At 47.5% G+C, this 17,609-nt stretch overlaps 2 pseudogenes; both read left to right on the top strand.

The window, feature by feature from the left end:
* Positions 1 to 5,526: 5,526 nt before the first annotated feature.
* LOC104650148 (tubulin beta-8 chain-like) lies at positions 5,527 to 7,793 on the top strand (annotated as a pseudogene).
* A 1,817-nt stretch (positions 7,794 to 9,610) lies between these two features.
* Positions 9,611 to 17,103, top strand: LOC141580996 (cobalamin trafficking protein CblD pseudogene; annotated as a pseudogene).
* Positions 17,104 to 17,609: the final 506 nt, after the last annotated feature.

Raw genomic sequence — 17,609 nt, 5'->3', positions numbered from 1 at the left:
ACCAAGCACTCTGGAGGCCAAGGCGGGCGGATCACCTGAGGTCGGGAGTTCAAGACCAGCCTGACCAACATGGTGCAACCCCGTCTTTAAAAATAATTTTAAAAAATAATATTTAAAAATATATTTTAAAAAATTAAAAAAAAAAGAAAAGCAGCTGAGGCTCCGTTTGGCCGCGCTGCTCCGAAAGTGCTTGGCGCCCTCCAAGGGCCGGTCCCAAGGGCTGCGGAGAAGCCGGGCCTCGAGACCCCCCACCCCTACCTGTGCGGCTTGTCCCGGCGTCCAGGTCTCAGCTCCTGCGTGCCGGGCGGCTCCACCTCTGCAGCCGCCCTGTGGATCTTCCGCGGTTCCGCGTCCCGAATTCGGTGCGCGGAAGCAGTGTAGACAGGTCTGTGGAGCCCAGCACCGCCTGGCCCCTGCTTCTGCAAGGCGGAGGAACTTCTTCATGGCGGTGACTTAATGATCTCCAACTACTCGCTACTGAGCAGCGGCTGTTCCCTGTCACCTTTTTTTTTTTTTTCCGAGACGGAGTTTCGCTCCTTACCCAGGCTGGAGTGCAATGGCGCGATCTTGGCTCACCGCAACCTCCGCCTCCCGGGTTCAAGCAATTCTCCTGCCTCAGCCTCCTGAGTAGCTGGGATTACAGGCACGCGCCACCAAGCTCAGCTAATTTTTTGTATCTTTAGTAGAGACGGGGTTTCACCATGTTGACCAGGATGGTCTCGATCTCTTGACCTCGTGACCCACCCGTCTCGGCCTCCCAAAGTGCTGGGATTACAGGCGTGAGCCACCGCGCCCGGCTCCCTGTCACCTTTTCACCGCCTCCCCACCCCTGCCCCAAATCCCCGATACAACCCCCAATCCGCAAATCTGCTTTCTAGCCCAGAATCCGCGATCCAGCCGGGTCTACCACAGCCTTTCAGCAGCGAGCCGGCAGCCTCCAACCTCTCAGACCGAGCGAGCCGGGCGAAGTCGTTACGCGCGCCCGCCCCCCTCGCCCCCGCTCCCGAAGTCACTCCCATGCGCACGCAGGCGGGTGGGGCCGCAGCTCTGGGCAGGTGCCCCTGGGCTCCGGCTTCTCCTGGTCTCGCCCTGACGGTCCCAGGACCTTGAGCGCAGGATCGCAGGTGCGCAGCCCACCCGGCCTGAGGGTGCGCTCCGCTTGGAAACCTCTCCGCATCCTGGGCCCCTGCGCTTGGGACTCTGCATCCACACCGATGAGATGGAGTGGCTGCTGGGGACTGCCTGACTTTGCCGCCTGGGCGCCCGGCCCCAGGATCCCTGCTGCTGGGGGCGCGGACCTGGTCTGGGGTGTCCAGCCACTTGCTGCGGGCGCCACGCCTACGCTGCAGAGGCGGCTGGGGCACCGGCGCGGGCTGGCGGACCTGGCACCTGATGTCCTCAAGGTCAAGTGCGTTACCCGCAACCTGAGGGGTCTGCTCTGCCTTGGCCTCCTCCAAGAGCTTAGGGTTCACTGGGCAGCAGTTTAGGAATGCCTAAATGGAAGGAAATATTCTTCCTCTGTTTTTGAGAAATAAGTGGTGTATATATATTCTTTATAATATCTATATAATGATATATATAATATATATAAAATATATTTATTATATATAATAAATATATATTATACACTATATATTATAAAGAATATAATTCTTTATAATGTATATATAATGTCTAAATGGAAGGAAATATTCTTTCTCTGTCTTTGAGAAGTGGTGTATTCATAAAGCAGATAAAATGTTACTTTTGTTCCTGACCCCTGGGGGGTGGGAGAAGAAGTTAAGGGTAGCTGTCACATTTACCACCTGAGGTGTTGTCTCAAGTAAATCTTGAGGTTTGGGCCACACAGGCTCTGGGAAACACACTAAAGACCACCCCGATTCAAATCCAACTTCAGCCTCATGCTCCTCACCCTCAGAAAAGACAATACACTTTAAGGCAGGGAGCATGAGAGGAAATTCAACCCCTTATTGCCAAATTCTTGCCATATGACTTATTAAGACCATGAGAATCTCCTTACGATGCTCCCATGTTACCAGATCAAAAGCCTACAGATTTGTCAGAAACCTTAGAGCATTAATAAATGCAGTTCTTGTCTCCGTACACCCCATTGTCCCCAATTCTTACCCAAGTCTCGGGGAATGCAAGCCGGTTTACATTCTTAGATATGAAAGACACATTTTTCTGCATCTCAATGCATCCAGATTCACCATATGTTTGCCTTTGAATGGACTGATCCAGATACTCATTTAGCTTCCAAACTAACCTGGACAGTCCTCTCTGAAGAGTTCTGAATTAGCCCCAATTATTTGAAAATGTTCTAACTAAGGACTTAAATTCACAATTGCAAAGGGGCACAATTATTCAGTAAGTAAATGACTTGCTCATTGCTAGCCTGACTAAAAAAGACTCAGATAATAATACTGTTAAATTGATACATTTTCTGGGAAATGGCAGCTATAGGGTGTCACCATACAAGGCTCAGATTATGACTCAAAGACTCAAATATTTGGAATCTGTCTTAACTTCTGGAACTGATCGACATCCTTTGAAGGAAAAAACGTTTTTTTAGTCATCCAAGAGTCCTAGTCCAACAAATGGCTGTGGGCCTTTTTAGGGGACAGTTGAGTACTGCAGCTTATGGGTGCCCAGATTTGGACATGTAGCCAAGCCTTTATATAAAACACTAAAAGGAAAATATTAGAGCTCCTTCAGTGTAATTAGAACTGCAAGCTTTCAAAGAGAAATTAGGCTCTGCTGCAGCCTTGGGTATCCACAAGTTGGATGAACCATTTTTTCTTTATGTGGCCAAAAAGCAAGGCATAGGCCTTGGGTAATCTTGTCCCAAAACTGAAAAACATTCCAAGGCCAGTAGCCGACTTTTCTGAGCAGACAGACCAGGTGGGCTCAGGGTGTCCTAGATTTCTTAGTGCTGTTGCTGCTACAACTTTTCTAGCAGGCAAGGCTAATAAACATTAGGACAGCACCTAAAGGTTTTTTGACCCCACGTTAATAAAAGGTGGTCCTAGAAGCTAAAGGGCACCAGTGGATGACAGGAGAACATTTATTAAAGTATCAGTCCTTATTGCTAGACACTCCAGAGATAACCCTTGAAGTCTGACAAACTATAAACCCAGCTCCTTATCTGCTAGAGCACACAGGTGCTCCCAGCCTTCCCAGCATACAGGTTGTTATTCATCTGTTCTCATGCTGCTAGTAAAGACATATCTGAGGCTGGGTAATTTATAAATAAAAGAGGTTTAATTGACTCACAGTTCCACATGGCTGGTAGGGCCTCACAATCATGGCATAAGGCAAATGAGGAGCAAAGTTACATCTCTTACATGGTAGCAGGCAAAAGAGCTTGTGTAGGAAAACTACGCTTTATAAAGGGTAGTGATCCCAGCACTTTCGGAGGCCAAGGCAGCAGGTGGATCACCTGAAGTCAGGAGTTTGAGACCAGCCTGGCCATTATGGTGAAACCATGTCTGTACTAAAAATACAAACATGGTGGTGGGTACCTGTAATCCCAGCTACTCAAGAGGCAGAGACAGGAAAATCCCTTGAACCCAAGAGACAGATGCTGCAGTGAGCTGACATCATGCCACTGCACTCCAGCCTGGGCAACAGAGCAAGACTATGTCTCAAAAAATAAAATGAAATAAAAATAAAATAAAATCATAAGATCTCATGAGGCTTATTCACTGTCACAAGAATAGCATGGGAAAGACCTGCCCCACTCCCCGATTCAGTTACCTCCAGCTGGGTCCTTCCCAAGACACATGGGAATTATGAGAGCTATAATTGATAAGATTTGACTGGAGACAGAGCCAAATCATGTCACAGGTTATGAAACAAATTTATTCTAGCGGGCCAGAATGAGCTCCTTGACCATCCCAAGGAAGAGTGGTTAACAGATGCAAGTTGTTTTATGCATCGGGATAACAGGAGGGCTAGATATGCTCTGATTAGTCAGCACAAGTTAATCAAGTCACATGCCTTGCTGACCTCTACCTCAGCTCAAAAAGCTGTTAATTGAACTTACCAGAGTCCTGCAGTGGGGGAAGGATTTAAAAGTTAACATTTACACTGATTCTAAGTATGACTTTTTAGTACTTCATGCTTATGCTGCAATTTGGAATGGGCAGGGACTCCTGACAACGAAGGGCTTTTCCATACAACATCACTCAGATTTTGAGCTTGTTAGAATGCTGCTTGGCTGCCAAAGAAAAGTGACTATAATTCATTGCAGAGGACATCAAAAGAGAGATTGACTGTGTAAAAGAAAATGCCCTTGCAAATACAGTAGTCAAGGTCACTGCACTGAAGCTGATGGGCATGCCAGTCAGCATACCTAGAGCTGGGCCAGAATGCTCTGAAGAATGGGCCAGGGATTGCAGTTTAGTCCAGAACCCTCTGGCTGGCTGATTCATGGTAATACATTACCAATTCCAAATACTAATTGTAGGAAAATAGTTAAGTACTTACATGATTGTTTTCACCCTAGAAGGGATTCTTTGTTTCCGTCAATGTCTCATTGGTTTGTGGCAATAAATCTTTTCAAGACACTAAAACAGGTGAACCTGCCCTGAGCTCTGTGCCTAAAAAAACCCAAACAGCCAGCAATTTTCTTCTCCTCTAGTTTAACCTGTCCAACATTGAGAAACCTCTCCAGGTGAGGACTGAAAACTCTGATTTACTCAGGTGCCTTTAAATATCTGCTAATGCTTACTGATACCTTCACTGGTTAGATCAAGGCATTCCCCATGCTATCTGAAATGTGTTTACCAGAAGATGTAATTCCTCAGTTTGGATCATCTAAAAGCATGCAAAGTGACAATGGCCCATCTTTCACAGCAGACATATCCCAACACCTGTTCGCAGCTTTAGGAATCAAATATCACCTTCACTCTATGTGGAGACTGCAGTCCTCTTGAAACGTGAAAGAACTAATAAAACTCTAAAGAAGACTCTAGCGAAATCAAGATGCCTATCTCTAACACCCATAGCTTACTATGGGTTTCAGCTGCTCCAAAGGAAACTTATAATTAGGTCCTGTTGAGTTAGCACACAGAAAGCCTTTTCTAACCACAGCTCTCCTAAGAGATGAAAGGACTCATCAATTACAAAAGTATGTCATCAGTATAGGACACGTGCAAAGGCACTCTGTGACTATGGAAACATAAGACTTCCCCTCCCACATGGGAGGAAAATTCAGTTTCAGCTCAGCTAGGGATTTAGTCTCACTAAAGACATGGGAGGAAGTTCTTCAGCTGCCCAGCTCTCCCCAGCGTGGAAAGGACCACAGCGAGGCCACCTGAGCTCTCCAATAGCCATTAACCTCCAAGGGAGTCACAGGTGGGCACACCTGTGTAAAAGTAAAGCTGTTTCTTATTCTGGGAGCCCAATCCAAGGCTGGGGGAGGTGGGCACGGGGCTATTTAAGCATCGGCAGATGGCGGGCTGAGTCATTGTGTGATTGGTCTTCGTCTAGCGTTTCTGTGGCTGCCCTAGTCTTGCCTTGGCTATGCGGGAGATCGTGCTCACCAAAATCAGACAGTGCGGGAACCAGATCGGTGCAAAGGTTGGCAGCTGGGGCTCTGAGGTCCCAGCTCGTGCCTGCAGGGTGGCCGGTGATGTTGGCAGTGGAGGGTGTGGTGCCTCTGCATGGCCATCCCTGAGCTCCCTGCCTCGGACACAGTAGAGCTGGGTGGCTGGTGAGGCTGCCAGAGTGAACACCAAGGGACCCAGCGGCCTGAGGGTGGGGGTGGAAGTGGGAGAAGGACTGGGGCAACTCCAGCTCCCTGAGCTCCATGACTCAGCCCTGGCCTGTCTGGCCTCTTGCATCTCTTGCAGTTCTGGGAGGTGATCTCTGATGAACATGGCATCGACCCTGCTGGCACCTACCATGGGGGCAGTGACCTGCAGCAGGAATGCATCAATGTGTACTACAACGAGGCCAGCGGTGAGAGCCCAGTCTTTCCCCGACCACCCTCCTGGGAATGCCAGCCCTCTCCTCACCGATGCCCTCCCGTTCCCTTCAGGTGGCAGGTACGTGGCCCGTGCTGTGCTCTTGGATCTGGAGCCGGGCACTATGGACTCTGTGCGCTCAGGGCCCTTTGGGCAGATCTTCAGGCCAGACAACTTCATCTTTGGTGAGCTGTGGATGAGGACTGGGGTGCAGCTCCTTAGCCAGGGCAGCTCAAAGTCAGCGAGTGCCCCAAGGTCGTCTCTGTGGGAACTGTGGAATCGGGGCCCTTGAACACCCTCCCATCCTCTGAATTACTCAATCTCTCTCTCCTAAACGGGCTTTGGGGGAGGAAGGCCCAGCTGTCTCCTCAAGGTGAGGAGCTGCTGATGTGATCTCCCTGCAGGCAGCTGAGCTGGGGCGGTGACTACGGCCTTCGCTGGGAACGGGCAGGAGCCACCTGCAGCGAGTCTCTTGTTTGGCTCCTGATCTAGGTGCTAACAGGCAGCTGTCTCAGGTTTGGTTCCTGATCTATGTTCTAACAGGCAAGGCTGCTGTCCTGTAACTTTAGGGGAGAGGGTTTAACTTGCTCCACCTGCAGGGTGAATGGTGCCTTTTGCATTGTGGTGGTGACCAGCGATGACCATACACCTGACCATCGAGTGACTGGCTGTGCTGCCTTACAGGTCAGTGTGGGGCCGGGAACAACTGGGCCAAGGGCTACTACACAGAAGGCGCAGAGCTGATGGAGTCGGTGATGGATGTTGTGAGAAAAGAAGCTGAGAGCTGTGATTGCCTGCAGGGTTTCCAGCTGACCCACTCCCTGGGTGGGGGGACTGGGTCTGGGATGGGTGCCCTTCTCATGAGCAAAATTCGGGAGGAGTACCCAGACAGGATCATAAACACATTCAGCGTCCTGCCCTCGCCCAAGGTGTCAGACACCATGGTGGAGCCCTACAATGCCACCCTCTCCGTCCACCAGCTCATAGAAAATGCAGACGAGACGTTCTGCATTGATAACGAAGCGCTCTATAACATCTGTTCCAGGACCTTAAAACTGACCACACCCACCTATGGTGACCTGAATCACCTGGTGTCTGCTACCATGAGTAGGGTCACCACGTGCCTGTGGTTCCCGGGCCAGCTGAATGCTGACCTGTGGAAGCTGGCCGTGAACATGGTTCCATTTCCCCGGCTGCACTTCTTCATGCCCGGCTTTGCCCCACTGACCAGCCGGGGCAGCCAGCAATACCGGGCCCTGACCGTGGCTGAGCTCACTCAGCAGCTCTTTGATGCTAAGAATATGATGGCCGCCTGTGACCCCCGTCATGGCCGCTACCTAACTGTGGCTGCCATTTTTAGAGGTTGCATGTCCATGAGGGAGGTGGATGAGCAAAATGTTCAACATTCAATATAAGAACAGCAGCTACTTTGCTGAATGGCTCCCTCACAACGTGAAAACAGCCGTCTGTGACATCCCACCCCGGGGGCTAAAAATGTCGGCCACCTTCATTGGTAACAACACAGCGATCCAAGAGCTCTTCAAACGCATCTCTGAACAGTTTACAGCTATGTTCAGGCGCAAGGCCTTCCTGCACTGGTACACGGGCGAGGGCATGGATGTGATGGAGTTCACCGAGGCTGAGAGCAACCTTAATAACTTGGTGTTGGAATACCAGCAATACCAAGATGCCACAGCTGAGGAGAAGTTTGAGGAGTATGTTGAAGAGGAGGAGGTAGCCTAGAAGCTTCCTTTTCTAGGTAAAGGGGGAAGCAGTGTGGATTTTTTTAGTGTGTTCTGATAGCCGTTGTCACTACGCACTTCTTTGAGTCTTTACATCTTCTGCTGCATTTTAAAGCATTTTCATAGCAAGTAGTTTGACCTAATAAAATATCTTCATAGCATCTGGTTTCACCTCCAACTTCTTTCTATAGGCCCTCTGGGTACTGCTTCCAGATGGGCATACTTCTTCCGGATGGGCATAGTGGTCCTGCAAGGCTGCAGCTGTCTTGGGCTTCTCACATCCCAGGAACCAGCAGTCCAGTGGCTCCTGGAGGGGGTCAGCATGGGCTGTGGACATGGCAGGCAGGCTTCACGCAAACTTGGGGCCGGCCTGGACCTTGGACAGCTACTTGGTGGGAAACCCGTTTCTGAAGGCAAGCCTTGTTTTATCCTATTTACCAAACTTCCAGGGAACCAGCTGGGCCTCTGTTTCTGGAATTTTGTAAGTGGTTAGTGACCCTGGTGGATGATGTTCCCCACATATCATCTCAGGGTAGGAATGTGGTCAGACAGTTGGCCCTGAACCAGCAATGAAGGGTGGGCAAGTAGGGCTCCAGCCACCCGCTCACCATAGTGGCCTGGGTGTGTCTGTGGCCTCATTCTCTTAAGGAGGTAGGCAGGAAGCAAACCCACCATTTACTCACATGCAGTGAACCCCATATGGAAGGGGATTGGGTCCTGAAGGCTGTAGGGTACAGTTGCTGGCCTGTGTACTTGGGGTAGTGTCTCTCCAAAGGCACAGACGGGGTTTCTGAACGGGGCCTGGGAAGACAGGCAGGTGCTCACAAGTGCTGTTTTCCCCCCTGGCAACGAGTGAGGAAACAAATGCCTGCACGGAGGTCTGACCTGCCCCAGTCTGCAGGGCTGATGTTCTCTGGAAAGGTGGCTAATGGGCATTCTCCTGTCTGTCCCCCACTCCAAAACTTCAGGGCAATAATAATCCAAGATTGTCAGGATGAGACTGGTGAGGGTGGCACCTTTGGGGATGGGTTCTTTAGCCCGGCAGAGTCTCTTCCCCAGGCTCCTCAGGAGCCTGGTTCGAGGAAGCTGTCAAATAAGATGTGTGCATGAGCTGGGTGCTGGGCAGCATGCCAGGACAGTGCTCTTCTACGTGGCTCTTGTAGAACTTGTCCATGGCCTGTGTGATGACATCTTGGTAGTTTTCCACCCACTCATATCAGACAGGACAAAGCCAGTATAGCCAGGGGGTGGGGAGAAGTACAGGATTCACCCCAGGTCCCCCGGGCACACCCACCTGCCTCAGACGTGTCAGGGAAAACAGGCGAGGCTCCTCTTTTTATTGTCTGAATGTTGGCAATGGGCTACTGGGGGCAAATGAGAGCAGGAAAAGAGGATCGTACCTCATCTTGAAAGAAGTGGCTCCTGGAAGTAGCAGGGAGGTGGGAGAGGTCCCCCATGCTCCCCCAACTTGTTCTTGGAGGAGGAAAAGGGGCCTCTCTGACAGCCCTCCTCAGTGGCTTTCACTGTTTGAGGGGTATCCTTGCCCAGCCCAGGCACACACCAACTTGAGATGACCTTGCATGGATCCAGTTGGGAAGGTTCAGCTGCAGCAACCACCGGAACCTGCTCACACCTAGTGTCTGCACTCGAGCATGGGGTCAGATGCACCTTCCTCCCGTAGCAGTAGTGGTACAGCCAGAGTGGCAAGGGGGCAAGTCACTATTGCAATTCTCACCTGAGTCTAGGGGTTGGGATTGGTACTCACGTATTTCCCAATTACCTCGTTCCATCTGAGGATTTTATGGATAGGAGTGGTGCTCTTTCAGGCATCGTATCCATATGCTAGCTACAGGTTTGGGTTTCCAAAGTTTCTGGAGTCCCCCTTCCAGCCTGGCAAGCATGGCGAATAACAGGGGAAGAACGTTAAGCCTGAAGGCAGCAGTACCTGTCTGGGTATGTTCCCTACCCCTGGTGGCCCCTGACCCCTAGTTGTTTACTTCCTTGGGTGAGAGTCAGCTTAGGATCTCAATATTTTTGTAGGACTTCAGAACTGTACAGACAGAGGCCAAGGGGAGCAGCATCTGGAACCGGCAGCTAACCAGTGTAGTGGGGGTCATACGACTCAGCTTGGTTTCAGCAGGGAATTCAGGGAGGCTTGGATTTGCTGAAGCCCTAGATGAGCTTGGGCTTGGATATGGGAATGACGTGGGGCAGGGGCCCTTCTGTACGCTGGAGTCTTTGCGTAGTTGTACCCTGGTACATCCACAGGTGTTCCCCACCTGGAGTGCAGCTGTGGATAGAAGCTGGCATCGTTGTGGAGGGAAGAGGAGGAGGAGGCAGGATGAGTCTCCAGGGCAGCCCCAGCAGCCAGGAAGGGACTCTGCAAGTGAGATGCAGATCCGGCCTGTGGGCCACTGAGCAGCTGCTTGGGCGGCTGCAGATCACCTGACCTCTGCTCACCAGGAAATGGGAGTTGCAGCAGCACTTACCTTCTGGGACTCCTGCAACTTGAAGGGAGAGCATACATCATGTGCTGAGAACGCACCTGACTCAGGCAAGCTTCTCCAACAGCACCGCATCAGATTAGCATCCAACCTGTATAGGACAGCACCAGAACTCCCTATTCCTCATTGCAACTGTAATAAAAGGGAGTCTCTGTCCTAGGAGAGCAAGCACAGGCATATTTGTGCAGTGGGCACATGACCCAGGTTGGGGAAAGGTCCTTGGATATATGCTGGTTTCACCAGGAATCTGTGGTGTGGGTTTGGCCTCGACTCCTGTACCCCTGGAGGCCAGTAGCCCCCTGCATGGGACCAGGACTGGGAGGTGGGTGGGTGGGCCGAGCTTTGAGGGAAGCCATTGTTTGGCCTCATGGGAAGGTGGTTGTTGATGGTTCGGTTTTGCAGGGCCTGTGTGATCACCCAAGGAGTGCAAATTGCCTTAAAAAAAAAAAAAGCCAAAATAGACACAAGCTCACCAGTTGACAAGGTGAGGAATGCTGGCAGTCGCCCTCACCTGCCTTTTCCCCATAAGTAAGTGGTGTTCAGAGGTGGGTTTGGCTCCTTCCCAGCCTTTCCCCTTTGCATGTAGCTGTGTGCCTGTGCTTAGGTGTGTACTCACACATGTTTCCTGGCGCGGTTACTTTTTTGTTTTGGGGGGAATAACTGGTGACGCAGCCTGGCATTTGCTAACCTTGTCTTTTAGTGTGGAGTCCTCTATAGAGTGGGCATCAGGTACTTACTAGCTGGCCTTAGCTGTTTGGCTGCCCTGGTTTCTGCCCTTCACAGACATGCTGGCCACCCAGTGTGACATGCAGTGGGCTTGTTCACAGCTAGTATGATGAGACTAGTGAATAAGCTTGCAATTCCTTGGCAAGGAAATGAATGGTAGGTTAAGAGCTTTAAATAAAAATTAATGGCAGAATAGCAAGATAAAAAGTTGGATATATTCTTTAAAGAGGTTCCTTTGTTATGGATGCATAGTCTTCCATGGTGTATATGTGCCACATTTTCTTTAGCCAGTTTCTTTTACAGACTTTGCAAGAGAGTGTGGAGATCAATACTCCCAGAGGCAAGACCAGTTTAGCAGTGAAAGGGTGGGGGAGTTCCAGTGTTTAAAAAGTCCTTCTCTTACATCAGTAACACTTAAGTCCATTCTTAGCTCTACTTTTGCTTTGCCAATGGGGCCTTGGTTTCATGACCATAGGTAAATGTCCCCTCCAAGCATTTCTTTTTCTTTGCCCTCCAGCTGTTAGTGACAGACCTTGCTTTAATAAGAAGCAAGAGGTAGGGCAGGAATTTCTCATCACACTGTGGGTGCATGTCTTGTGTGTATGTGTGCAGAAGTATGTGCTTGATTTGCTCCTGAAATTTTTGAAGTGAGCCTATGATCAAAAGCCAGACATAACAGTGTTAAGCAAGTGGCCTGTGATTCTGAGTTATCTTTGTCAGCATTCCTTTCTCAAGGTGCTGAAAGAAGACATGTTTCCTTGCTTTCTAAACAACCTCGGTTAGGCATGAAGGGGAGAACCAACTGATTATAGGGAACTGTTAGTTTTCAAAAGGCCTCATTGCCAGTGGAAAGGGGAGAAAGAGAAAAAAATGACCCCGCAGAAAGCAAATGCTCTGATGATTCATGCATTACTTGCCATTTTTTTGCATAAGAACTAAAAACTAAACACTGCTTGCGGCTCTGAATTTCTCAGGGGGAAAGGATAAAAGGTTATTTTCCTCTAAGGACAACACCTAATATTTGCACCACAGGGTGAAGTCATTTTCACAAGTATTATTTTGTTTGCCCATTTTCATCCTCAGGCTGAATTAGACTTTATGTTTCGTTTTTGATTGAATCTGTCTCTGCTTGAGCAGTGGTTAGTAGAGGTCCTTCGCATCCCTTGTTAGTTGTATTTCTAGGTATTTTATTCTCTGAGTAGCAATTGTGAATGGGAGTTCACATGATTTCGCTCTCTTATGGCTACTACGGGTGTATAGGAATGCTTGTGATTTTTACACATTGATTTTGTATCCTGAGACTTCGCTGAAGTTGCTTATCAGCTTAAGGAGATTTTGGGCTGAGACAATGAGGTCTTCTAAATGTGCAATTATGTCATCTGCAAGTAGAGAAAATTTGACTTCCTCTTTTCCTAATCGAATGCCCTTTATTTCTTTTTCTTGCCTGATTGCCCGGGCCAGAACTTCAATACTATGTTGAATAGGAGTGGTGAGAGAGGGCTGACAGAAGTTTTCTGAGTGACCCAATAAGTCCTCAATATGAGATAATGCAATGGGGGATGCGGTGAATCCATTACATCTCTGCTGGAATTGCTTTCTGGAGACTTGGAGATGTCAGGGTTGAAATGTCACACAGGAAGTCACTGGGTGGGTAGATAACTAGAAGGGGGGAGAGTTAGTCCTGATTTTGTACCTTGGTTCTACCACTTACCAGTTCTGCTGCTCTTACTAGGGAGATTATGTTAACATACTGGCACCAATAATAATCACTGAAGGTTATGAGTTCTATATAGTAAGTAGCATTTGCCTCATTTTACAGAAGAGGATACAGCGTCAGAAAAGTTAGTTGCTTTCCCTAAGTTCCCTGGACACATTTGTTACCTGGATGCAAACTCAGGCTCTGTGATGCCACGCCCTGTGAGAATTCCATCACATCATCACTGTCTTCCCCAAATGGGTTTGGCCATAATTAGACACAGGAGAGACCCGTTGTTAGGAAACCATAGCCACAGCAAGGAGTGGTTTGGACTCTCAGCATGCTGCCCACTGGTAAAGCTCGCATGTGTTCTGTTGAGTGGTTTATATAACTTAAAAAGACCCAGTGATAGTGCTTTGATGTTGACCAATAACAACACGACTCTTCTGTTCTCTTTTGTCTTGTATTCTCTCTCACATTCTGTGCTCTGATTAGTAGCTAAATCTCTCATTCCTACCAAACGATTCAATTCAGGTAAACAAGTATATTTGTTTGTAGCACTACCACCACTCCAATTCTTGGTAAGAAAGGGAGAACTGAGCCGTCTTCCGTAAGATTATTGGAGAGAGTACAGTGACAAAGCACTTACAGTGCTTAACACAGTGCCTGGGACAGAACAGCACCTTTTATCAGTCATAACTCTTATTAGTGCCGTTTTAAACTAGCTGTGCTTGCAAGTATGTCACTTGGCCTCAAACCTTCACAACTAGCTGCCGATGTATCTGCAGCAACACCCAGCTCCAATGCACACAATTTCTAAAGTGTCTGATGTCAGGGTTTTGGATGTAAAGATCGCTCACTTTTTTCTCTTTCTCAGAATTGGTCTCTGCTTTCTTTTTCCACGACTACTTGCATTTTTAAGATAATTTAAAAATGCAAAGTGGTTTTGCCTCAAAAGTATCATAAGTATAAAATAATAATGGCAGACTCATCTTGGAAACCTTATTATACCCTCTCTAAAGGCAAATATCTGTTTATTCAGGTCCAACCCTTCACTGAGAGGCAATGAGATTTAAGCCCCTTGCCCATGTCTCAGGGCCTGTTCGATCTTAGAAGAGAAGCTCCTCCCTGTGATTCCCAAGGCAGACAGTGGTGAATTAATTCTAGTGAACATGGAACAGTCAACTCATTTGTGTCCCTGGGATGTGACCCAGGGGGTTAATCTCCCATCTCCTGGTTGATCGCTTTCATGCTCAGGCTGAATTAAATCTCAGTTTTCACTTTTGATTGAATCTGTCTTTGCTGATAGAAGTTTTCTTGGCAACTCAGAAAGTCCTCAGTATAAGAGTATATGATGGAGGATGCAGTGAATCCATAACATCTCTGCTATACTTTCTGGAGATTTTGAGATGTCAGGGTTGAAATGTCACATGAAGTCACTGGACAGGTAGAAATCTTAAAGTCTTAAACTGAAGAAATGGCGCCATGAAGGCATTATCTCGTTCCAAACATATCTGGCTCCTTTCGAGAGGCAAATAAGGGAGGAAGAGAGTTATTCCTGAATTTGTACCCTGGTTGTGACACTTACCAGCTCTGCTGCTCTTGCTAGGAAGATCATGTTAAAATATTAACACCAATAATATCACTGAATGTTATGAGTCATTTTATCCTCACTACCCAAAATGTGGTTCTTGGGCCAGCAGCATTCTTATTTTCTGGATGCTTACAAGAAATGTAGCTTCTCAGGCTATACCCCAAATTTCTTAGAAATTCTGATTAAATGAAGAAGAATAGGCATCTAATCAAATCCTCTGAGTAATTTGTATGCTCTGGACAGTTTGATAATTGCACTTGCAATTACCTCATTTCTTCCTCAACGATACTAAAGATACTCATTTTGTAAACTCTATCTCCTGGTAATACTAAACACTACCCTGCTTTACATGGAAGGAAACTGAGGCTCAGAGAGGTCAAATGGCTTGCTCAATATCATACAACCAGAAAGAGGGTTTGAAGCTAGGTTCTCACCAAAGCAGATACTCTTTTTTTTTTTTTTTGGAGTTTTGCTCTTGTTACTCAGGCTGGAGTGCAATGGCGCGATCTCGGCTCACCACAACCTCCACCTACTGGGTTCAGGCAATTCTTCTGCCTCAGCCTCCTGAGTAGCTGGGATTACAGGCACGCGTCACCATGCCCAGCTGATTTTTTGTATTTTTTAGTAGAGACGGGGTTTCACCATGTTGACCAGGATGGTCTCGATCTCTTGACCTCGTGATCCACCCGCCTCGGCCTCCCAAAGTGCTGGGGTTACAGGCTTGAGCCACCGTGCCCAGCACCAAAGGAGATACTCTTAACCACTATGCAGTTGGGAGACTTAAATAAGATGCTAAGTATCCATCATTCAGCAGAGTACCTGGCACACCATAGATGGATGATACATGCTGGTAACCTTCTCTGTTACTTATCTTTCTCTGTTCTGGTTATTTTCAGACTTCCAGATGCTCCCTTGCCATGGCATTGATGTTGGTCCACCCTAGATAAGAGAGGCCCCAACTAAGTTCCTGGCTCCCCCTTGACTAGGGCAGTGATTCTTGACTGTGCCTTGGAGGGAGTGATGTCTGTTTTCCTTCTGGATCCTAGAGGGTATCCTAAAGGGTGTTGCCAGCCCCTCTTCTTCTCTTCATCCCCAATGAAAATAACTTGATGATGTTTGCTCCTGACCATGATTGCCACATGTCCCACCCCATACTGGCGAGCCTGTGTCCAGGGTGACATGTATTCAGCAGCCAGTGTGGCACAGGCAACCACTGTATGACATCCCCCCACTGGCCAGGGTGTCCTGGCACCCACCGCATGCCTGTCTGTCTCATTCTTTTGCACCCCAAAGAAGAGAGAGGACCAAAGTTTCTCCACTTAATTACACCATGTCAGAGCTTTCTGGAGGCAGGAACATCTTCAATGGAGATACATCTTCTAGTGACAAAAACACTGAAATGCCTTCCTGAAACTTCTCAGTAAAAAGTGAGGATTCAGGCCACTATTTAACAGCAAAAGAGTCAGGTTCTGGGACAGCTGGAGGCAGTGGTGGTAACTGGAATAACTTTCCAAAGGGAAGCTGTTTTGCGAACGGTCCTTTCCGGTAGAGATGGTCAATATGCTTTTGAACAGTGCCAGACTGGCTTCTTATTGCCCAGGATTTTGCTCTTTTTTTTTTTTTTTTTTTTTTTTTTGAGATGGAGTTTCGCTCTCGTTACCCAGGCTGGAGTGCAATGGCGCAATCTCAGCTCACTGCAACCTCCGCCTCCTGGGTTCAGGCAATTCTCCTGCCTCAGCCTCCTGAGTAGCTGGGATTACAGGCACACGCCACCATGCCCAGCTAATTTTTTGTATTTTTAGTAGAGATGGGGTTTCACCATGTTGACCAGGATGGTCTCGATCTCTTGACCTTGTGATCCACCTGCCTCGGCCTCCCAAAGTGCTGGGATTACAGGCTTGAGCCACCGCGCCCGGCCAATTTTGTTCTTTAGTTAAAAGGGTTGTCAACTGCAAAGACTTTTCAACTGCAGGATCATTGGGTTCTGAAGAGTCTCATGTGGCCTCTGCATCTCCAGATACATGCTTTCAAACGCTGTGGCCTGATGAAACTATGGGACCATTTGGACCTCAACATAGAGGTTCCAGCTTCCTGGGAACATAGGTTTTGATTGTCACCTCAATGGGACTGGTTCACTGAAGAAAGCCTGGTTCATAAAACTTTGCCTGATATTCTAGCAGAATCTTTATCAGGTGAAAGACAAGTTTGTGATGGCACAACATGTGAATGAATTTTAGGGTAATGAGGCAGCTGTTGAACACAAAATTAACAGCACAGAAACTTTGAAAGTGCCAGAGTAGAGTGTGCAATACAGATATGCCCAGAATTGCTGCAAGAGATTTTGAATCACTGCTTCCAGAAGTTGCTAATAGCAAACTAATGATTCTGACTGTAACACAAAAAACTAAGAATGATATGATTGGTTAGAACGAAGAAGTAGCAATTGAAAGAAGTTCTTTTAGACAGTGGTGCCAAGGAAATTTGCTATGCTCTTCAAGCTGAGGGATATTGGGCCGACTTTATTGATCCATCATCTGGTTTGACATTTTTTGGGCCATATACAAACAACAATCTTTTTGAGACAGATGAAGGCTACTGACATTTAGGATTCTCTGTCAATGACCTTGAATGCTGTAAAGTGATTTGTCATAGTCTCTGGGGTGTCCGTGTAGTTGTGGGAAGTGTCTTCACTAATGCACCACCAGGCAGCAGAATTATGAAGAAATCAAGTGGAAATTATCAGAAATGTCCATTTATTTGCTGCATTATTTGTATGTAATATTTGGGTTGAACTATAAAGACTGTGAGACTAAAGTTTTTAAAAGATACTTATTTCTAAGTATTTATTTCAACATTTATGAATTCACAACATTGGCAAATGATTTGTGATTTTAAAATTGCAAATGTTTATTATTCATATTATCATTGAATACATGTTGAGCATATCCACATTGTATAGAATGTGGTAATTAGCCTGTAACCAGGGTATGATCTACTATGGTTGTTTCTCCCCTTTATTGGTAAAAAGCCTCAGTATTAATTACTTTCTTTCAAAAATAAATCACACGTTTGGTTATGAAAAAAAGGTAAGGATTCATGAGTCAGAATTCTGAAACCTGCATACTGTGGCTGACGTTGTACTATTATCACTCATTCCTCATTTGCAAGTATGCATGATGCGTGTGAAAATCTCATCTTCCCAAGACAGGTGTGACAAGATTGATCTGTCTCATTGTGGGAGAGTTTCAGGTACAAAGTACATGACAAAATCCTGGTTCCATTTCAGCACAGAGCAGGTTGAACACGTGGCCATGGGAGGATTTAGAAGGGAAGAAACGTTCAGGAATTTCTGAGACAAAAGTGCAGAAATGAGGAGAC

The sequence above is a fragment of the Saimiri boliviensis genome, chromosome 13 (assembly GCF_048565385.1).
Source record: "Saimiri boliviensis isolate mSaiBol1 chromosome 13, mSaiBol1.pri, whole genome shotgun sequence".
Taxonomy (NCBI): domain Eukaryota; kingdom Metazoa; phylum Chordata; class Mammalia; order Primates; family Cebidae; genus Saimiri; species Saimiri boliviensis.
The sequence above is the reverse complement of the archived record's forward strand: the minus strand, read 5'-3'. Positions and strand labels throughout refer to the sequence as shown.